A 27593-nucleotide genomic window follows, 5' to 3' on the forward strand; every position below is an offset into this window, starting at 1 on the left:
AATCGCAAAAGAGCTCCAGCATGGACCGAACGGGAGGTACGGGATCTGATCGCTGTATGGGGAGAGGACTCCGTGCTATCAGAACTCCGTTCCAGTTTTCGAAATGCCAAAACATTTGTCAAAATCTCCCAGGGCATGAAGGACAGAGGCCATTACAGGGACCTGAAGCAGTGCCGCGTGAAACTTAAGGAGCTGAGGCAAGCCTACCAGAAAACCAGAGAGGCAAACGGCCGCTCCGGGTAAGAGCCCCAACCATGCCACTTCTATGATGAACTGCATGCCATTTTAGCCACCACTACCCCAACTGTGTTGTTTGACTCCTTCAATGGAGATGGAAGCAACATGGAAGCAGGTTTTGGGGATGAAGAAGATGATGATGATGATGATAAGGTTGTAGATAGCTCACAGCAAGCAAGTGGAGAAACCAGTTTTCCTGACAGCCATGAATTGTTTCTCACCCTGGACCTGGAGCCAGTACCACCCAAACCCACCCAAGGCTGCCTTCCAGACCCACCAGATATACTTTAAATAGTATATATGGTTTAAAAGCAAGCGTGTTTAATGATTAATTTGCTGTGGGATTCGCGGCTCTTCTGGATGTACTCCCAAAGCCTTTGCAAAAGGTTTCTGGGGAGGGCAACCTTATTCCATCCACCACGGTAGGACACTTTACCACTCCAGGCCAGTAGCACGTACTCGGGAATCATTGTAGAACAAAGCATTGTAGTATATGTTTGCTGGCGTTCAAACAACATCCGTTCTTTATCTCTCTGTGTTATCCTCAGGAGAGTGAGATATCATTCGTGGTCGCCTGGTTGAAATAGGGTGCTTTTCTTAAGGGGACATTCAAAGATGCCTGTTCCTGCTGGGCTGTTTGCCTGTGGCTGAACAGAAATGTTCCCCGCTGTTAGCCACGGGGAGGCGGGAGGGGCTAGCCACGTGGTGGGGAGAGGCAAAATGCGACCTTGTAATGAAAGCACATGTGCTATGTATGTAATGTTAACAGCAAGGTTTACCGTGAAAGAGTGTACCCATTGTTCTATAAAATGTGTCTTTTTAAATACCACTGTCCCTTTTTTTTTCTCCACCAGCTGCATCCACAGGATGTGGATGGCTAGCAGTCCTACTGCACCGTCTGCTGCCAGCCAAAGATGTAAAAGATAGCTGGAGTGGATCAAAACAAAGACACTCTCATAACATTTATATGAATGGCACCTTTCATTATTAATATCTAGAATGGGGCAGATAACTGATTTTTTTATTTGGTGGCATTTCTGAAAAAGAGAAAAAGAAATCCATTCAAGTTGAACCAAACTGAAATGTTTAGCAAATCAAAACCTTGTGACATTTTCATTTTGCATCAAACAAAACAGTTTGGTTTTTGTATTTCTTAATAAAAGCAAAGGAAATGAAGGACGTCTCATAAAACTAAAGTGGAGATGGAGCACCCTCCCCATTCCCAATAGCTCAGTGAACCCAGGCCTCCACCTACCCAGGTGAGTGCCCTAACCAGCAGGTTGATTGGCTGTTCTGGAGATGGGTTTCTCTTAATCTCGCCTGTTGAAGTTGTTCCCTCTTCCCCTTAGGTGAGTGCCCTGTCCCTGGGGCTAAAGATCATTAGCATACCACCATTCCCACCACCTCTTCTTCTATGACAGGTGACATCTCCTCTTCTAAAGCTCCCAGTGAGTCTAGTCTGAAAAGCACCAAACTTTTTGCTATTTTTCATTTTGGCTTAAGCAGTTTGCCAAAACTGATATGAATTGGTGACACATTTTGAACGACTAAAATCTTCCTTTTTCAGCAAAAAAATGTTGTATCCACTATTAGCCACAGTGAGTCAGCTTCTCACTGCATGGTGCCAGCACCTGCTAGCAGGGGCAGTCAGTAGAAGATCCCTGTCAAAAATCAACATTTCAGATTCAAATATGAATAAGCACAAAAATGAGCCATCTGTGCACCACTCCACATTTGATGCCAAAACTAGGCCTGTTTGTCCATGGGGCTTGCTGTTCTAGACCCTTCCCAGACTGCAACCTTCTACCCACAGTTCCACAGAGGCAGTGCACCTAGAGGTAGATGCACAGGTTCAGAAAAGAATTAAACTTTTCCTGATTTATGGTTAGAATCATTTTGTTCTGGATGCTAAACAATTCACAATTGCTGCTGGCAGTCACAGAGCAGCTGCACTCTGTTGAGAGCCGTTTCTGGTCCCATGAAACAAGCACTGACTGGTGGGACTGCATCATTTTGCAGATATGGGATGATGAGCAGTGGCTGCAAAACTTTTGAATGTGGAAGGCCACCTTCCAGGAACTTTGTGCAGAGCTTTCCCCTGCCCTACAGTTCAGCAACACAAACATGAGAGCTGCTCTAACAGTGGAGAAGCAAGTGGCAATCACTATTTGGAAGCTTGCAATGCCAGACAGTTACCAGTCAGTGGGGAATCAATTTGGAGTAGGTAAATCAACTGTGGGAACTGCTGTACTCCAAGTGTGCAGGGTCATTAATAGACTTCTGCTACGAAGGGTAGTGAGTCTGGGAAATGTGCGGGACATAGTGGATGGTTTTGCCATGATGGGGTTCCCTCATTGCGACGGGATGGCACACATATCTTGGCACCAAACTACCTTGCCAAAGAGTACATAAACCGAAAGGGATACTGTTCAATGGTGTTGCATGCGCTGGTGGATCACAGGGGGCGTTTCACCGACAACAATGTAGGATGGTCGGGAAAGGTTAACGACAGGTGCATCTTTAGAAACTCAGGTCTGTTCAAAGAGCCGCAATCCAGGACTTTCTTTCCAGACCACAAAATGAACACTGACGACATTGAGATGTCTACCCTTTGCTCACACCAGCCTACCTCTTGCTCCCATGGCTCATGAAGCCATACATTGGCCGTCTGGACAGCAGTAAGGAACTGTTCAACTATAGGCTCTGCAACTGCAGACTGGTGCTTGAATGTGCCTTTGGTCATTTAAAAGGGCGCTGGAAAAGTTTACTTTTAAAATAAAAGTAAAAAGTTAAAATTAGTACTTTTAAAAGTTACTAATAAGGTTGGACCTTAGTGAAGAGAACATCCCAATGGTTATAGCTGCCTGTTGTGTGCTCCATAATATCTGTAAAAAGAAGGAGGGAAATTTTCCGCAGGGGTGGGCAGTTGAGACAGATTGCATGGCAGCCATTTTTGAGCAGCCAGACATGAGGGCAATAAAAAGATCACCAGCAGGGGCGCTGCATATCCATGAGGCTTTGAAAAGCCGTTTCAATAATGAGTCACAGTAATGTGAGCTGCTTGTGCTTTCCCAAACCTTCACCTGGCTTGTATCACTGTCCCTGTAAAGCCAACCCCTCGCCCAAGCCAACTGCTTCTACTCAATAAAGACCATGTATTTATTGAATCCATTTACTTTAATTAACAAACATAAGTAAAGAGGGAGAACGGGGGGGAAAAAGGTAACCTTGGGGATAAGGGGTTGTAAAGTTGGAAGGGGAGAAACATTTTCAGCTGTGTAACATAACACTGCATTCCAGACCATCAAAGGTCTGTGAATGGGCATCTTCTGTTTCTTGTACCCTCTCCCTGAGTTAAGTGAAGGGATAATGGACGTTTTGTTTGTGCCTCGTGGAACCCTTGAGGGAGGGTGATTCTGCACCAGGCGATGCTGGCTGGCTGTCCACCAGGGTCTACAGAGGGACTCTACCCTCCTGCTTCTGTTCCTGCAGTTCAGGCAGATGCCTCAACAGGTCTGCTTGGTCCCTCAAAACCCAAAGCATCTCATCCTGCGCCGCAGACTCTTGCTCATCGGAAGCTTTCCTGCTCTCCATGTCCATGTCTTAACGTCTCAGACAGTGAAATCCTCCATGCTCTCAGCTCTGTGTCAGCTGTCCTGGAGGCATTCATTATCTCGGTGAACATGTCCTCCCGCGTTCTCTTTCTCCTCCTTCTAATCAGCAAAAGTTTGCTTTCAGGTGTTCATGACACACCGAAGGACACATTTCCAGCTGTCAGTCAGGGGAAAAAATAAAGGAGCCACTGTACATGAATAAAATGTTTCCATAGCAAGGCCATTTTCATAAAAAACAAACAAACAAAAAAAACCCTTATTACACTAGATGCAAGCCATAATATAATCAGAATCCGTAACCATTCATTGTGCCATTTTGCTGCTCCAGCCATGGTGAGTAGGCCCCCCTGGGTCATGGGTATCTGCACTTTTAATGAAGTTTATGGCAGGCTCATGTCGGGATCATAGGTAGCTAGTCGAACAAAGGCCTTTCCCCATAGCACCATGGAAAGCTGTTCACAAATGGGGTGGTGGGCAACATTTTCACTCCCAAATTGCAGAATCTCTCATGTGGGGCCCCAGTCCCCTATCAGCCACTTTAAACTACTTGCTGGCTCATGCCGAGCACAGAAAAGGCACATTAGCGGCCACGTGGTTTGATGATTTGGAATGTGCGGGGTTGGGGTGGGTCTACATGCCCTTTTTTTTTTCCTTGTAAGTGCACTTTTAATGAGAACTTCCCCCATTTCCCCTATGTGAGCCTATCTGATATCAGTCTCCTGAGGGTAACAAAGGCGGAAAGGAAAGGAGATGCTGCAAGACTTTGGGTATAGACCCAGTCCTTATGCTGCTATGTTGCGTACCGCAATGATGCCTGCAGAATTAATTCAGGAGTTGCGTGGGAAAGTGTCCTACCATGGTGGAAGAAATAAGACTGCCCTTCCCTGAAACCTTCTGCAAAGGATTGCATAGTACCTCCATGAAAGTTTCCTAGAGATATTCATGGAGGATTCCCGGGCTATCCCTGTCCACATAAACAGTCTTTTCCATAGCTGGAGGGCCTCTTGTAAGCAGAGAACCACAGCACCTCGCTTTTTCTTCACAGTAAACATGCAATACCACCAAATGTGTGTTCCCGCTAAAGTTTAACTGGACTTTGATTGTAACTGTATACTCCCCAGCATCCTTCCCCAGGTGCCTTCCCCAGCATCACGGTCGGCTACCATGAACTCCTGCAACCCAGAGGTCTCCAGGGTTAAAAATATTTCCTGGCTCTCGGGGAGAATGGATTCACCACTCACCTGTCTTCCATTCGCCTCCTCATCCTCCTCTTCTTCATCCACCATATTGTCTTCCTTGTTGTCCCTAGACTCACACACCTGTGAGGTGTCCACATTGCTTGTGGGGGTGCTGGTAAGGTCACCCCTGAGAATCGCATGCAGCTCGTTGTAGAAACGGCATGTGTGGGGTTCAGCACCAGAATGACTGTTCGCCTCCCTTGCCTTCTGTACGTTTGAGGAAGTTCTTTTATTTTCACATGGCACTGCTGTGTGTCCCTCATGTAGCCCTTCTCCCGCATTGCATGAGCGATCTTTGCATAGATGTCAGCGTTTCTTCTGCTGGATTGGAGCTCTGCCTGCACAGACTCTTCTCCCCACACAGCAATGAGATCCACCACCTCCTGTGCAGACCAGGCTGGAGCGCGTTTGGGGTGTGTAGTCTCCATGATCAGCTGTGCTCAAGCTGGCATGCTCCAAGTGCTGATCAAACAGGAAATGGGAAATCAAAAAATCCCAGGGCTTTAGTTTCCTGTGTACCTGGCTGCAGTGCAGCGGAGTTGAGAATGATATCCAGAGCGGTCACAGATGAGCATTGTGGAACACCACCTGGAGGCCAATTAAGTCAAATGACACAATGTTGCGTCTCCGCTACCTCGCAGTTGACTCATGAAAAAACTAATTAAGTGCTACACCTCTCTCAGAGGTGGATTACAGAAGTCGACATTAGAGGTGACTTAGGTCAGCATAAAGGACCCGGTAGCGTAGACACATACATTAACAGGTCGACTTAAGGCAGCTTCCTTCAACCTAACTTTTTAGTGTAGACAAAACCTCAGTTCTGTAAAGAATGCTAATGACTGAGCTGGTGCATGTGTAAGCTCTGTTAGCATGCTTATATTGGGAATGCTAATCACAGCAACGTATCAGTAAATCTAGGAGCTAAACAAAAAGGGTTAGGGAGTGCAAAGTGCTGGCAGATAGGCCTTCTGCCAGAAATGTTGGAGCGAGAAAAAATCTTCCACTATTACATGGCACTATATGAAATATGTGTATTCCCTCCTGAGAAACCTGCTCCATTGTGGGCATGAATCCAGCAAGGAAACTTCTATACACATAGGATATTCTCCATTTTACAGAACTGTAAATTACACAAGCACACAAAAATCACTCACACAGAGCAACTGAGTCCAATCATTAGTGACTGCTGCCAACAAGTAACTACAATAAGTGCTTGCTACATTGTTAACACAGCAGAAGGTGGCAGCATGCTGCACTTACAGAGACCCCAATGAATAAAAGAGAAGCTATTATGAACATGAGGTCTGTTCCTTAGTTTTATTTTTAAAGAAGGTCCCTATCACACTGTGTTAAAGCTACAGCAGAGACAAAAAGGGCAAAAAACCACATAAAGCCTATTGTGCAGTTGAGACGTTCCAAAATAGAAGTGCCATGGTAATTACACGGAAAACCATGACAATTAAATCAGTTCAGTGAACACAAATTAATTATTACCATTTTCTGCACAGTCACTAAATTGGCAACAAATGCAAAACCTTACTTTAGATCTGTGATGAACAGAGAAAGCTAGAGATATATTCTTAAATATCTTAGATGTTTTAAATTTCTATTGTTGTTGGAGAAACATGATGTATCATGTATGTACATGAAACGCCAAGAAATTATTTTAGCTCCTCTAAAATGGAGTACATGAAACTGTTACCTGCCAGGAGAAGGATGTGACTTATTTGTACATCATTTCCAGGTAATAACATTGCCATGCAGGAAATAGTAATTGGCAAGCTCATATCATTACTGGGTTCTGGAGAAAGTTCTGATTCTCATATCAAGTTCTGTCTGAACCTTTCAGAACTAAATCTGCAACCATAAAGAAACTCACTAGGGTTTTAGATTTTCATTAAAGCACATCTCAGGTTGGGCCAGACCAGCCAATCTAGCTCCCTTCTTAATGCTCAGCTGATGGACAGCTAGCCCACTTCCCCTCTCATATTTTTTGGCAAGAGCTGGTACGCTGTTCCAATAATTAACTACCCTCACTGTTAAAAGTTTGCCCATTGAGTCATTATGCTATGTCTGCTAAATTAATGAGCTGTAGCCAAAGATTTTAGTGTATTATTCATTTATTGTGTGATGTTATAATTAATTAACATGTCATGTCATACATAATCATTGTATATAATCATTGTATGCTAAACAGAGTTAAACTGTAGGATTATTAGATTGATCAGAATTTAGAAGGAATAATTATGCATTAGATATCTAAGTAAGGATGGCTGAAACCCAAGATCTATAGGCTGTGGCCTGTAAAGTTTTATTTTAGCTATTTTAGGCCTTGGAGATAAGAAATGCTAACATAAGTAAGTGACCAAAGAATAACCCGATGTCATAAGATTATGGGAAAAGAGATACAAGGAGTAATACTGCAAAAAAATAGCTGGAAGATCATTTTAAATCACAAAAAATGCTTGAAAGGCACATCTGTTTCTAACGTGTTTTAGCCACAGGACACAGGTTGTGCATCAATGCTAATAAGAATAAAAGGAACTCTACACAACCTATAGGAACTGGTGTACCTCTAGTTTCTAGGGGACACCAGACAATAAGGAAAAAGAGGGTTGACACTTTCATTTACATGTGCTGAATGTAGATATAGGCAGAATCAAATTATAAAAAGGGGGTGCCCAGACTGGGAAAACTGAGCTTTCTACAGGAAAACTCCAAGAGATACCATCCCTCTACTGATGATCAATCCACAAGAGACCCATCGACCCTAACACTATCTAGGAGGATGTGAGTATGTCTGTAGCTATAACTGGTGCATGGATATATCTAGGAGTTGTATGTGCTGTGACATTCATAACTTCGATGGTAACTTTAAAAAAATATATATAGTGGACCTTGTTTTTGTGATTGTATGTGTTACTTGCCTATGCTTTCATGTGTTCCTATGAGCTTTAGACCTAAAACAGGCAGAAATAACTGTTAAACTTGACAGGTTTCAGAGTAGCAGCCCTGTTAGTCTGTATTCACAAAAAGAAAAGGAGTACTTGTGGCACCTTATAGACTAACAACTTTATTTGAGCATAAGCTTTCGTGAGCTACAGCTCACTTCATCGGATGCATGCAGTGGAAAATACAGTGGGGAGATATTATATACACAGAGAACATGAAACAATGGGTTTCATGGTTGTTCTCTCTTGGGACTGAGAGAGGCCAGACAGAAATCCATCTTCTCCAACCCATCCTAATCCAAGTCTCCAATATTGCCGCTAGTATAGGTAAGCCAGGCAAGGCGGATTAGTTTATCTTTTGTTTTATGTGAATTTCCCCTGTGATAAGAGGGAGGTTTATTCCTGTTTCCTGTAACTTTAAGGTTTTGCCCAGAGGGGGATCCTCTGTGTTTTGAATCTGATTACCCTGTAAAGTATTTTCCATCCTGATTTTACAGAGATGATTTTTACCTTTCTTTTTTTAATAAAATCCTTCTTTTAAGAATCTGACTGTTTTTTCCATTGTTCCAAGATCCAGGGGTTAGGGTCTTTGATGACTTTTGTAACCAACTGGTTAGGATATTATTTTCAAGCCTTCCCAGGAAAGGGGGTGTGTAGGGCTTGGGGGAATATTTTAGGGGAAGACGTCTTTCCCTGTTCTTTGTTTAAAATGCTTGGTGGTGGCAGCATACTGTTCAAGGACAAGGCAAAGTTTGTACCTTGGGGAAGTTTTAACCTAAGCTGGTAAGAATAAGCTTAGGGGGGGTCTTTCATGCGGGTCCCCACATCTGTACCCTAGAGTTCAGAGTGGAGAAGGAACCTGTTCTCTATGTATATAAAATCTCCCCACTGTGTTTTCCACTGCATGCATCCGATGAAGTGACCTGTAGCTCACGAAAGCTTATGCTCAAATAAAATTCTTAGTCTCTAAGGTGCCACAAATACGCCTTTTCTTTTTTGTTAAACTTGAGACTGTAGCCGCCAGAGTTGAACCCTCGGTGGTGTAATATAACATCACTAAAATTACCGTTAAATAAAAATAAAGGCTACAGAGCCCTCTACTATCAGAAATCTATTGCTCAGGTTGGTACCTTTAAGTCCATGAATATGTCACCTCTTAACCATCTCTTGGATAAACTAAATAGATTGAGCTTCTTTATTCTTTCACTGTAAGGCAGGATATTCCAGAACTCAAATTATTCTTGTAGCTCTTTTGTGAACCCTTTCCAACTTGTCAATATCTTTGTTTAAAGCATAGCCATCAGAACTGGACTAAGTGTTCCAGTAATACCTTAAAGCAGTAATAATACCTCCCTACTTCTCCCCTATATTCCCCTGCATAAACATGCAACAATTGCATTTGCTGTCAGAAGCACATTACTTCGCACTGGGAGCTCATTTTCAGTTAGACACCATGACTCCAAGACACTTTTGATGTCTAGGCTTTCCAAAATGCATTCTCACATCCTAGAAGTATGATCTATATTCTGTGTTCCTAGACAGATGAACCTTGCATTTAGCTCAATATTAAAATGCATGTTGTTCATGTAAGCCTAGCGTCATAGGTGCTGGGACTAAGGGTGCGAGGGGTGCTGCCGCACCCCCTGGCTTGAAGTGGTTTCCATTATATACAGGGTTTAAAGTTTGGTTCCATGGCTTTCAGCACCCCCACTATACAAATTGTTCCAGCCCCCCTGCCTAGCTTGCCAGGCGATCCAAATAGTTCTGTAGAAGTGACCTATCCTCATTATTTACCACATCACAAATTTTTGATCATCTGTAAACTTCATCAGCAATGATTTTATATTTTTCTTCACATCATTGATAAAGATTTTGAACAGCATCTGGCCAAGAACAGCTCTTTGTCCTCACTAGAACGTCCCCATTGAATGATAATTCACCATTTCTAATAACACTTTGCTATTTAACAAGTTAACCAGTTTTTAATCCATTTAATATGCGCTATCTTGATTTTGCATAGTGCTATTTTTTTTAATCAGAATGTTGTGACGTATGAAGTTAAATGCCTTCCAGGAGTCTAATTCTATTACATCAACTCCGTTACCTTTATCAAACCTGTAATAAAAAAAAACAATGTCACACACTTGACAAGACCTATTTTGTATAATACCATGTTGACTGGCATTATTTATACTATGTTTAATTATGTGTTGATTGGAACCCATATCAGTCCTTCCATGATTTTGCTTAGGACTGATGTCCAGCTAACCAGCCTACTATTACCCAGTTCACCCCATTTACCGTTTAAAATACTGGTGCAACATCGTTAGCTTTTATTCAGGCCTCTGGAACTTCCCCAGTATACCAAAATTTGTTAAATCAGATAAATGGCTCGGGGAGCTCATCAGCCAATATTAATAAAACTCCTGAGTTATTCAGGCCTGCAGATTTAAAAATATTTAATTTTAGTCGATATTGTTTAAGTACTTTATGTATATGCTGCAGTTCTACAGAATCCTGCTTTTCATCTTGCGTACGGAGCTTTAATTGATGTATTCATTTATTTGGTGAGAGGAATGCTAAAAGGTACAGTGAGTTTAGTTTTATGACACCAAGAAACGAAATGCAACATGTTCCAAATTTCCCATCACAACTAAGCCTCCAAAATTTCAACAGTACTAAATTCAATCCTTTTCTTCCCAGGTGGACAATGCTGAGGAACGCAGGATATAAGGGAAAGACACAGCCTGTTTTACATCTCAAGTGACCTCCTCTGGTAGACTCAAGGAGTGGACTTGAACTGTATCTATGCCAAAAAGCTGTATTGCAGTAAAGGGATGAAAGAGAAGGAGGAATTTAAAACTGGCAATACAATTAATAAATAGTAGATGTAATTCCACATCTATAATTATAATAAATTTGTTACTTCATATTTGTGCTACTGGTCTTTTCTTAAAACATCCTTCCTATTACAAGTCTGCAAAGGTCCAATCTTCTTAAATGAAAAGAACCTCTATTTCTGGTTTCCTGCTTCTGGTTGCCCTCTGTTTTGTATTCTTTCAACTTTACTTCTTGAAATAAATTTCTTTCACTGTTTTTTCAGCTACTGGAGTCTGGGTTGAATTCATCTGAGGTCACACAGCTGAATGCATGTGTTATTAATCTAAAGAGGGACCTGCTAGTACCAGTCTTCATAATGATATGTAATAGCGCTGATGCTTTGTTTAGCATGTCTAATTTTTTTATAGCTTCAAAACTGTCATGAACATTTTAATTTAAACTCTCTTCTTCTTCCCACACCTCCTCAAAAAAAGTGATCAAGTGCCTTAAAAGTAGATTTGGAAAAATTTCATGTTATTCCAAACCACACTTCATCTTAGTTTCATAAGCAGTGCCTCTTAACGGGCACCAGCATTGATTAATACTGAATAGTTAATTCCATATCATTTTAGGAGGTACCCTACTAGAGCACAGAGAATAAGAGAAATTCATCTTATCTCTATTTCAGCTTACATGGTTTAGCAGTTCCTGTTCCATCATTAGTAAGGTCCCCAAACAAGCCCTCTGTGCTCATATTTATGTTAATCACTACGCATTTAATCTCTGAAGTGGATTTATCCTCAGACAGCCGCACTGTAGTTTTTACCTGCTATTATACCAAGCCCTTTTAGAAGAAGTGCTTCCAAGATGTAACAAAAATGGAGAACTAAAGTATGATTTATAGTTAGGAAGACTTTGGAAAAAGATTCAGGGCAGGGCAATTGTCCGCAGGCAGACAAGTGGCTTAAATATATTGGGGGGAAATTCTTCTCTCACATCCACATAGCAGATCTCTGCGCTGATATTCAGCTCTTCCAATAAACATAGATCTCTCATTTGGGAAGATATCCACTGTGTAAGTCTGAGAGCTGAGTTTTGCCCTTTGCTTGGTACCATGGCAATGCTACTTAGGGCTTTTACATGAGAAATAAAATGATCTTATCATAACTATTCGCAGTTAAACGCTATTTTAAAGCAGCTCCTTGGTTATGATTCATCACAGGGTTACCTCCAGTTTTATGCCACAGTAACTCCATAAAACAGGAATAATACAATGGTGAATCAGCTGCCTTGTCATTTTACACTGTTTTTCAGACAAGTTCTTTGAAAGTAAATAATATTGTGTCTACTAACACTGACTACTTTTAGATTTAAAATTGCTGTTCACTACGTGCAATATGTTCATTTCAGTGTGAATAGTTTTTAGTGCTAAATTTCTGTGATAAATACAGCACCGAGCAGACCTAATTATTACAGACTGTACTAATTACCATAAGAAGTTACACTCCAATAGTATTCTGGGTAGACAACAACTCTTCCAGTCTCAGGACTCTCCTCATTAAGCCCCAATTAGTATGATAAATGAAGAGGGTGATTTGGTTACAGCCCGCATTGACAGTGCTTGTTTATCACAAAAGGGAAAGAAAAAAAAAAACAGAGGTTAGGAAAAAAAGATTTAATACCTAATAAATAATAATTGTTAATAACAACATCTCAGTCAACTGCAAACAAAGCAGAAGGAAAACTCTTTCCAGGTGTTCCTTAACTGCTACAGCGGAGAGCCAGCATGGCCTTTATCCCAAAATAAACCTCTGCATTAATGGGAAATATTTCAGCTTGCCATCTAAAATCCTGCTTGTCCTTGAAAGGAGTGCTACAATGTGCATGGGCTGCAGGTATTTAGTCTGAAGCTTGTGCGCGTAGTCATCCCAAGTAAGGCAACTACAATGCTAAAGGCCTGTGGAGTGCATCTATAATGATTCTGTCATTCTCAAGTAGCTTTCAGAGCAGTAGCTACCGGCCCATAGAGTGCTAGACAGCTCTTGTGGCTCTGAATTCTTTAAAACACAATAAGAAAAGGAGTCCTTGTGGCACCTTAGAGACTAACCAATTTATCTGAGCATAAGCTTTCGTGAGCTACAGCTCACTTCATCGGATGCATTCAGTGCAAAATACAGTGGGGAGACCTATACACACACAGCAAATGAAACAATGGGTGTCACCATACATACTGTAAGGAGAGTGCCTTTTGGTATGATGTCCATAAAACTCTTACAGATACAGACAGACATCATCTTCCTCTCCAAATGCAAACAGATGGACATCATACCAAAAGGCACTCTCCTTACAATGTGTATGGTGACACCCATTGTTTCATTTTCTCTGTGTGCATCCGATGAAGTGAGCTGTAGCTCACGAAAGCTTATGCTCAAATAAATTGGTTAGTCTCTAAGGTGCCACAAGTACTCCTTTTCTTTTTGCGAATACAGACTAACACGGCTGTTACTCTGAAACCTGTCATTAAAACACAATGAATTAGAAGAGACCAGTGTGAGACACGCAATTAGGCAGAGGTCAAAGAAAACAGATTCCAAAACGCAGCATTATATAATTATTATTTCTCTGCAACCTTTCTCTGCGTACCTAACATTTTCAACTTCCTCACTCTGCCTCCCATCAAAAAATAGCCCAGAATGACTACACTGGGGAAGGCGGGGTCAGTGTTCCTTTCCTAGGAGTGAGTGCCCAGAGCATTGCCAATGTAGTAGATAAAAATCACATTGAGAACATTATTTTGATTATAATTTACCAATTGCAAGATTGTTCTTTTGGAGGCATAAATACTTGTTTCTACACTGCTCTTACAGAAGGAAAGACAAATCACTGTGGTAGTCATGGGATATACATACAGGATCCTTCCTTACTTATATAAGGTGAAATTCACCCATGTACAAAGAGCCAGCACAAGGCTCACCAAATCCCACTGCTGACCTTCTGCACAGGGTCAAGTTTTGCCATGACTGCACATATCAGCTCGGACACTCTGCAAGCTATGATTTTGTTTCATATTTCAGAGCAGTTACCCAAATTCAGGATACCTGTGCATGTGCTTTCCTGCATAGGAATGCTTCCCTTCACTGGGACCTGTGTGTACTACATACATTCCTTCTAAGCAATATTAAAGTTATTAACCCATAACTTTTCCCACACACACACTCACACACGGCCAGGAACATTCAGATTGACAACAATTTTAGGAATCTGTTTGGTTTTTTTTAAGGAAAGAGCCAGAGGTGCCGACTTCATGGGTGCTCCGGGGCTCAAACATCCACATGGGGGAAAGGGGGGAGAGGGGGAATAGTGGATGCTTAGCACCCAAGAGCCAGAGCTTGCATGTGGAATGTGATGAGTTCTGTGCTGCTAACAACTTCTATCCTTGGGGCAGGGAGTTTGTTTATGAACAAAAAGAAAAGGAGGACTTGTGGCACCTTAGAGACTAACCAATTTATTTGAGCATAAGCTTTCGTGAGCTACAGCTCACTTCATCAGATGCATTCCATGAATGTAGCTCATGAAAGCTTATGCTCAAATAAAATGGTTAGTCTCTAAGGTGCCACAAGTACTCCTTTTCTTTTTGTGAATACAGACTAACAGGGCTGCTACTCTGAAACCTGTTTATGAACAGAGGCAGGGTGATTAAGGTAACAAAAGGCTTGTCATTAACTTTAATTAAGGATCCTTAGATGGTCCTGAAAGCATTCCCAGGCATTCCAGTTAAGAGATAGGAAACAAAGGCTAGGAATAAATGGTCTGTAACAGGGTGTCATTGGGCCCCACCTCAGTTCTGCCCTGCTTTACCCACAAACCAGCCAGAGACCTCTGCATTGGTGCAATCACCCATGCTCTTTATTTACAGTTTACTTTCCCACCACTCTGTAACTACAGTTTCAGTCTTACAGCCCCAGGGACTGCTAGCTCCTGCAGCCAGCAGACAAGAGCTTCCCACTCCCTCTAATTCTCTGGCTCCTCCCTTTCCTTTCTCCTTGGCTTTATGTAGCCCCAGGCTAATGAGATCGGTAGCTGTCCCCCATTTGCCAGTCAGTCCTGGACTTACTCAACCAGCTCCAATTCCTCTTCCTTGATTGGAGCTGGCGTGACAGAAGCCTGACTCAAATTTCCTTAGCCAGCACCCTGGCACACACCTCCCCCTTTATGAACCGCCAGGTTCGTCCTTCCTCGTCCTCTCTGCCCCCTGCCAGTGGGGTTCATCCAGGGGAGTCTCTCCCCTTCTTTTGGGTGATCCCCGGTGTCATTTCCAGGGGGTTCCTTCATTCCCCACCCACCAAAAGTACACAGTGTGGGGGGTGAACACCCCCATAGCTCTGCCGCCACAAACCGGTCCTCACACCAGTCACACCCTTGTGGGCATCCCTTCTCCGTTATCCCCTTTTCATCCAGTAGGGGGTTAGGGTTAATCACGACTTTCTCCAGGATGCCCCTGGCCTTGGGTTCCCCCAAGCCACCAACTGGGGTCCATGTCTCCTCTCCTGGGAGTTGCATTGTGAAGAGCTTTACCTTCAGTTGCCCCTTTTCTCCCTCTAAGAGGCTTGGGCTGGCCATCTCCCCTGCACCTCCTTCCCCTCTGTCTACCCTATCTCGGCTCTGTTGTCTAAGGTTTCCATGTTCGCTTCCCTGAGGACCCTGCTCCTCTTCTTCCCTGGGGCTTCCCGGTCTAGGAGTCCCTGCCCCCTTCTTCAGGGAAGCTTTCCCTTTCCCTCTGGGGAGAGGGCCCCAGTCCATATCCAATACAATGGGATACAGTAACCCCTCTACAACCCCGACCTGCTTCCATTTAAATCTGCCCTGCACTTCTTGGGGCACCTGGCATCAAGCAGTATTTCCTGTCCCAGTGGATATACTCCAAGGCCATCCGTGCACCTGGAATTATCCAGTGCAGTTTTATCAGCCACCTCTGGATGAACAAGCAGACTGAAGCTGTATCCACCAGACCCCTCTGGGGTTTCCTCCCCACCCTCACCAGGATAGTGGACTGCCTCTGCCCCCTTTCCCGTGCTCCAGCATTAGTCCAGCTGCAAAATTCAGCCCAATCACATTCCATATCAGGGCAGTCTCCCTTTTATGCCCTGGCCGCCCGCACTGCCAGCAAACGATCACACCGGCTTTACTGGGAGCTCCTCAGGGTTCCTCCTCCTTCCTCGCTGGGCCTTTCCCAGGGAGGAGTTCCCTCAGCTTCTTCCCCAACTTTACGTCTTCATAGGGTCGGCACTCCCTTCAAGGGACGTCTGACTCTGTGTATTCCTCAGTCAGCTTGACCGCTGCATCGACCGTACTTGGCTGGTGTCGCCTGACCCGGACTCAGATATTCTCGGGGAGGCCCTGTAGCAATTGTTCTACATCACTATTTCCCCCACCATTTGCATCTTGGGACTCAGCCAGTGGGTGGCCCAATCCATCATTCTCTGGGTGAATGCCCAGGGCTCCACCTCATGGTTCCGTGCCTGTTTGTCTCTCAGTGCCATGTAGGCTGCCTGAGCTTCGCCCGCCAGGTAGGGAAGGCATCCAGTTCATCTGCCAGGCCCATTTTACAAAGTCCCACGCCTGGTGGCCGGGTGCCATCCCCCATCATGGGACTCACCATTCGTTGCAGGAGTTGCTGCTGCATGCTGGCCTGCTCTCTTATGAAGTCCTGTAGGCGTTTTTGCTGTTCTGCCTGCAGGGTTAGCAAGGCCCATCTATTGGCCTGGTGGGACTGCTGGAAGCCTTGCAGGGCCTTCTGCATCTGCTCCTGCTGCTTTATGAGCCATTACAACTACGTTCTGGATTCTGGATCCTGGACAGGCCCCCACATATAACAAGGTGTCACTAGGCCCCCCTCAGTTCTGGCTCTGCTGTGCCCACAGACCAGCCAGAGACCTCTGCATTGGTGCAATCACCCATTCTCTTTATTTACAGTATACTTTTCCACCGTCTTCTAGCTACACACAGTTTCAGTATTACAGTCTCAGGGACGGCGAGCTCCTGAAGCCAGCAGAGAAGAACTCCTACTCCCTCTAATTCTCTGGCTCCTCCCTTTCCTTCCTCAGCTTCTTTCCTGTCAGCCTTTATGTAGCCCCTGGCTAACAAGGCCAGCAGCTGTCCCCCGTTTGCCAGTCAGGCCTGGGCTTTCTCAACCAGCTCCAATTCCTCTTTCTTGATAGGAGCTGGCGTGGCAGAGGTTTGGCTCCCATTTCCTTAGCCAGCACCCTGTCACATGGTCCTTTCAGAATGGAGATGTAACCCACACACCTCCTGGGTGTGTTCTGTCCCATCTAGCGACACCGAGACCACTTAGAGAGAGAGAGATTATGAGTCTGCTCTACAGTCTTAGCTAACAGCCAGTTGGCTTTTAGCACATGTGGTAGAGGGTCATGCACTAAGAGGTGTGTGGGTTACATACTTCCCCTAGCTGAGGAAGTGCGTCCCAAGCTTCAGAGACTTCCCAGTTGAAATCCCAGATGAGGCCCCAATTGTAAGGCCAACAGACCCCAGTCATCGGTGGGAAGGATCGAACCTGGGAACTCTGGAGCTTAGTGCATGAGCCTCTACTGCATGACCTAAAAGCCATATGCCTGTCAGCTAAGGCTGTAGCGCAGACTCATAATCTCTCTCTCTCGCCCCCACTAGATGGGACAGAACACCACTCCCAGGAGGTGTGTGGGTTACAGAGAGAAGTAAATAGTGGTATCTCCCAGGGGCTTGTACTGGAACAAGTGCTGTTCAACATATTAATAAATGATCTGCAAAAAGGGGTAAACAGTGAGGGCAAAGTTTGCAGATGACACAAAATTACTCAAGATAGTTAAGTCCAAAACAGACAGTGAAGAGTTTCAAATGGATCTCACAAAACGAGATGACTTGGCAACAAAATGGCAGATGAAATTCAATGTTAAATGCAAAGAAATACACATGGCAAAATATAATCCATTCACAACTATACATAAATACAATGATGCCTAAATTAGCTGTTACCCATCAAGAAAGAGATGTTGGGCTCATTTTCAGTATTCTAGAAGCACTATGTTTCCAGAGTACTGCAAATGAATAAGAATCCTTCTCATTGTGTCTGTATCATCTTGAACTCATTCTCCAGCATTAGAAGACTTAAAAATTATCTCCAGTCATCAATGGGACAGACACAACTGAATAATGTAGCTGTCCTTAATGTGCATCAAGACAATACCAGGGAACTAGATGTGAATAAGATTGCTGGCAGTTTCATCCAGAAAGCTACAGTGAGACATAATGTCTTTAAACTGGGATGTTAGTGAAGACAGTTTGTAGGTGATTACAATGATTTTAATAAACCATAATTCATGATAATGTAACTATGTAGTTCATAACAATTTAATCATTATTAAAATAGTAAAGATACCAATGATAGACACATTCAGTAACTAAAATATGAAAGAAGTGTATAAATATGCTGAAAATAGCCTCCCGCCAAAGCTGGCAGAGTACCCCTTTCCCCCCTTAAAAAAAAAACACACACACACACCTCTTCAAAAGCACCCACTGCCAAAAACAAAAGTCAGCGCCTATGGAAAGAGCACCCTTTCCCAGTGTCATATGGATTCTGACGACTCTCAGGAGGTTATCATCTCTTGTCAGCAAAAGAAAAGACTCATTTATTCCTGTCAGTTGTCTTTTACGAGCATGTCATTTATACGATCCCTTTATAGCACATGTTGATAAATTGTATAGTCAATTGCTTGTCCACACTTTGGTTCATTATGAAATATATTCAAGGGACCAAATAACCAGTGTCAGTCAGATTTATTGTTCAAAGCAAATAATAATGTAGGACAGGGAAAAAGTTCTATATGATGCTGGTTTCTGGGAAGCCATCTCGGGCAGCGACGTCACATTCACCTTATGCAGAAGGTGTGTTCTCAGACTTACACATTTCAGCTGGTATTATATATGGTGATTTTACAAGTTACACATCTCTTAACACGTCACTAAAATCCAACCCATCAGCCTGTCCCAGTTCCCTAGCTTGTTCTGTTCTTTCCTTATCTTTGTTTTGGATACTAGCATTCCAAGTACTGGTCTGTGAAAGTATTTGCCTAGCTTGTACTAAGACATAGAATGAATGTATCTTGATTTTGACGAGTTTCCTATCTGCTTATGCCAAAAGCCTTTTTCAGCAAATGCACAGCTTTATGGGATACTTCGTGTAAGTGAACAGGATTATGGAAGAGGCAATTTTAGGCTATATCACTGTTATTTTTTTGGTTTAATGTTATTGGTGCTTAATGCATATATGTCTTTTATCTGGTCAGGAAGATAGATGGGCATAGCTTAAGCTGTCATGCATATAAATGTGAGTATTGACTAATATATGCTGGCTAGCATATATATATATCTGTGTACACATATATATCACATTAATAAAATGTTAATATTAATATGTATTATACAATATATATATATATATCTGTGTACACATATATCACATTAATAAAATGTTAATATTAATATGTATTATACAATTATACAATATTAACATTTTATTAATGTGATATATGTGTACACAGATATATATATATATTGTATAATATATATTAATATTAACATTTTATTAATGTGATATATATGTGTACACAGATATATATATATGCTAGCCAGCATATATTAGTCAATACTCACATTTATATACGTGACAGCTTAAGCTATGCCCATCTATCTTCCTGACCAGATAAAAGACTATCATCCTTCAAATATACCTTTTTTACTGTTCATAAGGTTGCATTGAAAATCATTTTGATTTTTAACATGTCCAACCTTCCAACTTAAAGATATCTTCAAACACATGCAGTGGCCAATTTCTTTCTCCATGCAACTCCCCGCATTCCTCACACCTGTCCAAAAAAAACTGTAACAGTGCAAGACAGTTCCCAGACTGCAGGACTAAATTGGAGGACATTTCTGTAATCAGCCTGGAATAGCCATAAGTAAGTGAGAGAATAAGATTCATCTTTTTACATATCCCCCATTGACAAAAAGTGAGAACCATTAAAAACCTTCCCCAACGGGTTCCTTTCTATTTTTGCTGAAATCTTAAGGAACTGTCAGTTTTCTCTTCTTTTCTTTAAAAAAGTACCTCTACTCAGGCAAGAATATATCATCCACACATAAGAGATTTAGAAACATGAGTTACATTCAGCAATAAAAACAAACCATTACATTATTGGATGCAAAATAAACAACCCACCATCAAAACATCCCCAAACCCTCCCTCTGTGGTGGAAAATGATAATGCAACTCTTATCTCCACCCTTTCCCCTTCCCATGAGATTTCATAGGGTGGAAATCAATGCAGAATTTGGCCCTAACACTTACTGTATGATATAGAATCTAAACCGATAACTTTCACACAAATAACTGAAATGTGTGTTCGTGGTCTCCTAAATCCAGAGTATTAAGCACAAGCAGGTTTTTCTAATCAGATCAGATTTATTTTTTAATCCTGTGATACACTAGTCACTCAAATTCCTGTTATTTAAAAGTAGCTAGAACGGTGTGGCGTTATGTTGTATGGAGGCTGTTTTCTCTGCATTTGAGAGCCCACTTTCTAATGGCTGCACACAAAATAATAACAAATCTTAGCTGAAAACCTGTGTGTGTAGGTACAGACAAGGGACCACGTTTAAGTCATTTTTATAAATGCCTTGCCTAAGGAATGTTTATCAAGCACTACATTTTTATATGAGGCTGATAAAATGACTTACTGTAGCTCTAAATCTGGTTGAGTTGGCCGGCACTTTGCAAGTTGATGACAGAGCACACCAGCTTGAAAATTATTTGGTATAAAGACACACGTGTCATTTTTAATACACCACTTGCTGAAGAAGGGGAGATCTTTTTTTCTTCACCAACTACATCAGAGAATGTTTAACTGAGACAAATGACAAATCAGAGGTACCGTCACGCTTAGTGCAGTCCATGCACACAGTAAACTCCCATTGAAGACAATGTAAATTTTGTAAGAATAAGAATTGCAGGTTTCAGAGTAACAGGCGTGTTAGTCTGTATTCGCAAAAAGAAAAGGAAGACTTGTGGCACCTTAGAGACTAACCAAATAAATAAATTGGTTAGTCTCTAAATTGCAGGATTGGAACCTACAAGCAGATTAACAAAGGGGATGTCTTATGCTCGGATATTTTCGCGTTGCACTTGGACTCATTGTTGAGCATGAGGTTGAAGACACGTGACAAAAAAAACCTGAGGATTACATACACCTTGAAGTGCTGATGACTATAAAAAGGCCATACCCAAATTTTCTACCATAAAAACAAAGGAAGAGCTTAAGGGCTTGTCTACATGGGACACTTAGTGCACAGTAAGCTAGGTTGTGAATTTAAAGCATGCTAGCTACTTTGTGTTTCATTAGCAAAGAGTGAAGCCAAAGGCAAGTTAAATTGAATGAATGGAGCTTTTATTAAACCATGTGGGCAGCTCGGAAGTTGAGTTGCTACCAACCTATTTCCATACACTCCTTGTTTTCCTGGTATCAGACCATAACAATCCCTCCAGGGAACATGGACCCTCTGACTCCATTTCCACAAATCAGGATACATTTCCCCTATTTTACAAATATTTTAGTATAATCGTTAAAAACAAATAATTAACCCCCACACCCTCACTCCATGTCCTTCAGTCAGAGGTTGCTAGCACACCACTGGGCTGGAGTCACATCTTTACCACAGACTCAGCTGGTTACATAGTTTTTGAGATAATTTGATCTCTTTAACAGATGACCACACTGGGAGTGGCCTATTGCTGTCTCTCTGTCTCCTGTCTCTGCAAACTAACTCTCTGTAGAATCTCCTCCCTTCTTGTGGGGTGGCCTACAGATGGTTTTCCATCTCTCCATTCTATGATGGTCTCTGTATCTCTGTAGGCTCTCTTGGTGATGTGTCTGCTGGCTCGCAAGTGTCTCCTGCTCCTTCAGATCTCTCGTGTCTCTCTTGTGTAATTACCTCATGAGACCTGGGTGCCTCTGCAACCCTCACGACTCCTTTAGTCCACTCTTTCTGGTGTCTCTCTAGTGGTTATATTCTCACAGCAGTGCTTGTCTCCAGGGCTAGCAGGTCCTTGCCTGACCCGCTGTACTCCAGCACCTGCTTTCCCTGACTGTCAGCCATCTCCTCTCAGAGGTATCTGGTAGCAACAGGTCTCCCCTCATGGGCAACAGGGTTTTGGTCCTTTGCCCCATCAATGTCTGCGCTGGACTGTTTTGGCACCCTGTGATGGGGTTTTCCTGTGTGCCAAAAATGCTAACAAGGGGTCTGAACCAGAAGAAACCGTCTTTTAGCTGTTTTCACAGCTGATCCCACCCTCCCATTACTTTATGGATATGCTGGGGAGGAGGCGTAGTGGTCAAACTTCCATTTATTGTGAAAATTCCTTGACTTCTTCCAAGGCAAACTGGAGTCCATTGTTGGTGAATTCAGTGTTCTGAATGCCATATCTCTTTGGTTTACCAATCACTGACTTGATTCTTATATCAGGCAGGGCACTGGCCCCCCAAAAATTTAAAAAGTAGTCTACTGTAATCAAGTACTGCTTTTCATTGGCGGTAAATAAGGCTGCTGCCACCTTTTCCCATAGTTGGGTGTGCAGCTCATGTGGTAACAGTCTTTCTGCTGGTGGTTATCACACTCTTCTATCAAGGATCAGAGCTGTGTAGTCATTCCAGGCCAGCAAACACAGAGCCATCTCAGACAGCTGCCAGTGCCCAGCTGTAAAGCATGTATTTTATGGATGACATCCTTATGTGATGAGCCAGGGACAACAGCTCTCTGTTCTTGAAATATGATTCCATCCTGCTCACTTAGTTCATCTTTAATTTGAAAATATGATTCTGTTCCTACCAATACTTGGCTTTTGTCTTCTGGCTACTCTGCTAGTATCTCTTGATTGCCTGTACTTGGATGTCCTTTTTCGTAGCCTCTTTGATTTCCTTCAGCTTCATTGTTGAAACTGGGAGATAGTGCAGCATGTTAATGGATTCAACTATCCTGATCTCCTTCCCCCAACTCACTGTTGCTGGGTATATATGTATATATATATATATATATATAATAACACATAATTAAGTACCCTCTGTGGATACTCTTAGGGCTTGTCTACATGGTGAGTTAGTGCACAGCAACCAGGGAGTGAACTGACAATGCACCAGCTTGCACTATGTCACCATGTAGAAAAGTCTTTACTTCACACTCAGTGCCTTTGGGGATTCTCACTTAATGCACTTTGGAAATTCATGAAGCAACGTGCATCAACACAGTCTTGGAGTTACTGCAGAAAGTGTCATGATCAGGGGAAAAGGTGTGAGAGGGCCCATGTTCCCTGGAGGGACGATTATTTATGGGACACCAGGAACACAAGACAGGGAATTAGGGTGGAAGCAACTCAGCCACATGGAGAAAGCAGTGCACAGAGTTTAATAAAGTTCCACTTTTTCAACTTAACCCACATTCAGCTTCACACTTTGTGAATAAAAACAGACTCGGTAGAGGGAGGAGTTTGAGCTGTATGCAGACCTGCCGTGCAGGAGGACGAGAACAGCAAGAAAGTAAAATGGTTACTTTACCATATTGGGGAACAATCCAGCGAGGTCAGCATCACTCTGAAGCTCACCACCACCTCAAGCCTCACAGCAGTCCTAGGAGTCCTGGGGACCTATTGCTCCTCAAAACAGAAAAAAACTGAGGTGACACAGGGTTTTTCACTAGAGACCAGTCCGAAAGGGAAGAGATAAACCCCTGTGTTTCTGGTTTATGCACACTGACTGCTACATGCATTTGGGGGACTTGACAGACTCCCTAATTTGGGATGAGATAATTTGTGGCACTTGGGATCACCTGATCCCTGAAGGTGATCTCATAGTAGACCAACCTCCATGCATGCAATGATGGTAATGGAGAAATGCCCGGTGCGATTTCAGCTGGATAGCAGGGTCTCCTGCAAAGTGGTTCCTCAGAGTGAACTGGACTTGAACCCAGCCACTACAAAAAGCAGGCACAATCTAATAATATACAATGAGAACATAACACAACCTCTAGGAAAATGCGACCTCACAGAAACAAACTCAAAACATAACAGACAGTACCAACTGAAGTTTGTGGCAGCAGATGGTTAGCAGATGGGGAATACAGTCAGACAAGCCATGGATTTGTCAGGGTGCAGCATCGGAATTTTATATCTGCAATGCAAGAAGCAAAAGCGGGAGTCCCATGGACAATGGAGACAATTTTGAAAGCATATGGGGATGTTTTCAAAGGCAATGCCTCAAAGGAAAGCTGCGACTGGAAGTAGACCCCACAGTGGAACATGTTTACCATGAAGTAAAATTCCATTTGTATTACATAATCCAGTATGCAAGGAGCTTGAAAGTATGCAGAGCAGAGGTATCATAGCATACGTAGAGGCCAGTATACTCTAGGTAAGCAGCATGATGGTAAAGAAGTCATCAGGCAAATTACACATCTGCATAGACCCAAAGCCACTCACCTGGGCATTGAAAACATGCCATTATCCACTGCCCACAGTTCATGAATCTTGCCAGAACTTTCCAAAGCCAGAATCTTTACAGTCTGAAGTGAGGAACAGCATTTGGCATGTAACGATGATGAGATTACTGGTTCTGTGGATGAAGGGAAAGCAGTGGATGTATTGTTTCTTGACTTTAGCAAAGCTTTTGACACGGTCTCCCACAGTATTCTTGTCAGCAAGTTAAAGAAGTACAGGCTGGATGAATGCACTATAAGGTGGGTATAAAGTTGGCTAGATTGTTGGGCTCAACGGGTAGTGATCAATGGCTCCATGTCTAGTTGGCAGCCGGTGTCAAGCGGAGTGCCCCAGGGGTCGGTCCTGGGGCCGGTTTTGTTCAATATCTTCATAAATGATCTGGAGGATGGTGTGGATTGCACTCTCGGCAAATTTGCGGATGATACTAAACTGGGAGGAGTGGTAGATACGCTGGAGGGCAGGGATAGGATACAGAGGGACCTAGACAAATTGGAGGATTGGGCCAAAAGAAATCTGATGAGGTTCAATAAGGATAAGTGCAGGGTCCTGCACTTACGACGGAAGAACCCAATGCACAGCTACAGACTAGGGACCGAATGGCTAGGCAGCAGTTCTGCGGAAAAGGACCTAGGGGTGACAGTGGACGAGAAGCTGGATATGAGTCAGCAGTGTGCCCTTGTTGCCAAGAAGGCCAATGGCATTTTGGGATGTATAAGTAGGGGCATAGCGAGCAGATCGAGGGACGTGATCGTCCCCCTCTATTCGACATTGGTGAGGCCTCATCTGGAGTACTGTGTCCAGTTTTGGGCCCCACACTACAAGAAGGATGTGGATAAATTGGAAAGAGTCCAGCGAAGGGCAACAAAAATGATAAGGGGTCTGGAACACATGACTTATGAGGAGAGGCTGAGGGAACTGGGATTGTTTAGTCTGCAGAAGAGAAGAATGAGGGGGGATTTGATAGCTACTTTCAACTACCTGAGAGGTGGTTCCAGAGAGGATGGTTCTAGACTATTCTCAGTGGTAGAAGAGGACAGGACAAGGAGTAATGGTCTCAAGTTGCAGTGGGGGAGGTTTAGGTTGGATATTAGGAAAAACTTTTTCACTAGGAGGGTAGTGAAACACTGGAATGCGTTGCCTAGGGAGGTGGTGGAATCTCCTTCCTTAGAAGTTTTTAAGGTCAGGCTTGACAAAGCCCTGGCTGGGATGATTTAATTGGGGATTGGTCCTGCTTTTGAGCAGGGGGTTGGACTAGATGACCTCCTGAGGTCCCTTCCAACCCTGATATTCTATGATTCTATGATTCTAACCCTGGATTGTGAGTCCATCATGATGAAAACCTTTGCAACACCATTTGATTGCTACAGACAGCTGTGGGTGTGCTAATGGGCATAAGCCAGGCACCAGAGGTGCTCCAGAGAAGACCCAGCCCAAGTACTGCAAGGACTGCCTGGGATGAAAATAATTACAGCTGGTATCATCATTGTACTTAATGGGAGCAATGATACAGAAGCTCGACGAGACCATGACAGAGAACTACAAGGATTTTCTACAGCAATGCAGGGACAAGAACATATAATTCAACCCAGAAAAAAAATGCAACTCAGACAGTGTGAGGTGACATACACTGGACATCTGCTCACAGCAGTGAGATTGAAAACAGATTCCAAACAAGATCAAGGCAGTCAGCGACATGCCAGCTCCGGTGGATGTGAAAGGGTTACAGCACTTCATAGGAATGATAAATTCTCTACCCAAGTTCTGTTCACACCTGGCTGCAGTAGGGGAACCCATATGTCAGCTCATAAGGCAGGATGTTGATTCGGACTTGTCAGGTCCCCAACAGTAAGCATTTGAAACACTGTAATAAACGATAATGGATGCCACTTTCCTGAAGTATCACCAGCCGGGAAAGCCATGGACACTCTCCTGCATAGGAGAAGGGAGGGGTATAGCTCTTTTGCGGGACAGCCGGTTGCTTATGCCAACAGAGCCCTGTAACTTGGGTTTCAGGAGGAGGAGTGAACTAATGTAGAAAATTGTGCCGTGCAGGAAGCTAGTTGTTCATTCACATAAGCCTTCCTCTTCCCCTCCTAATATCCCATTATCAACAAGTTGCTCCTTTAACTCAAACCCCCGTTATGGAACTGGTCCAATTTCCATCTCTGCATAGGATGGGGTTGCTGAGCTGCCAGAATGCCCAGTCTTCTAGGATGTGTGTATCCCAGATCTTTTCATTTGGGCAGAATTGAAGATCTATAGCTCCACATTAATCCATCCTTATGCCAGCTATTGTACTGGACCTGAAAACCCCTAGTCTCTGGGAAAGTTCAGACCTGGATCTGAATTTTGTGGATTGTGCCCATCTCTAGCAGTAGCAGCAATTCATCTGAACACAATCTTGATACTGTAAAATTGCAATTTTAGTGGCCCTACTTTATAACTATGTCTCGGATCCCACATATGATAATAGGTGACATGGATACACGTATCTGAGATTATGATTCCCACATTCTTCCTCAAATGTGTTTCATAAATTTGCAAAGCATAAGTGGCATTATTATAAAATGACAGAGATAAACAGCCTATGATCTCAGGGAAATTGTTTAAATGCTTTTGTAGAGTCTGTTCCAGAGCAAATTGACTTATTTGCCTATATGGATTTTACAACTTCAGTTCCATTGCAGCCCATCCATATTGTCTGTATTATTGTTTGGGAGTAACTAGATTTAATGGTGAAAGCACAGAGTACATTATATACTTCACAGCTGTATCAGGATAAAACCTTGTTTACAAGTGGATTATAACAGATGACCCACAAACCAGTTTTGAGTAAAGTTGCAGTGAAAACTTCTGTTATCCAGTTCAGGTAAAGACATTCTTCAGAGTTTGTGGGCTCTCTCTAGTTCAATATGGAATCACTCATAAACCTAATGAATTATCTAAAGGTCTTTTTAGATACCGTCAATATATGAGGTCCACTTAAAACTCTGCAGGACCATCTTCCAAATACAGAGAGCAATGTTCATAATAGATCATTCACTGCAGCATGATCTCAATCTTCAGTGGAAATGGTAACTTAGGTAAAAAGTTTTGGAATCATTTAATCTGGTTACAAAGAGCACATCACTAATGAG

This window comes from Eretmochelys imbricata, chromosome 1 (assembly GCF_965152235.1).
Source record: "Eretmochelys imbricata isolate rEreImb1 chromosome 1, rEreImb1.hap1, whole genome shotgun sequence".
NCBI lineage: Eukaryota > Metazoa > Chordata > Testudines > Cheloniidae > Eretmochelys > Eretmochelys imbricata.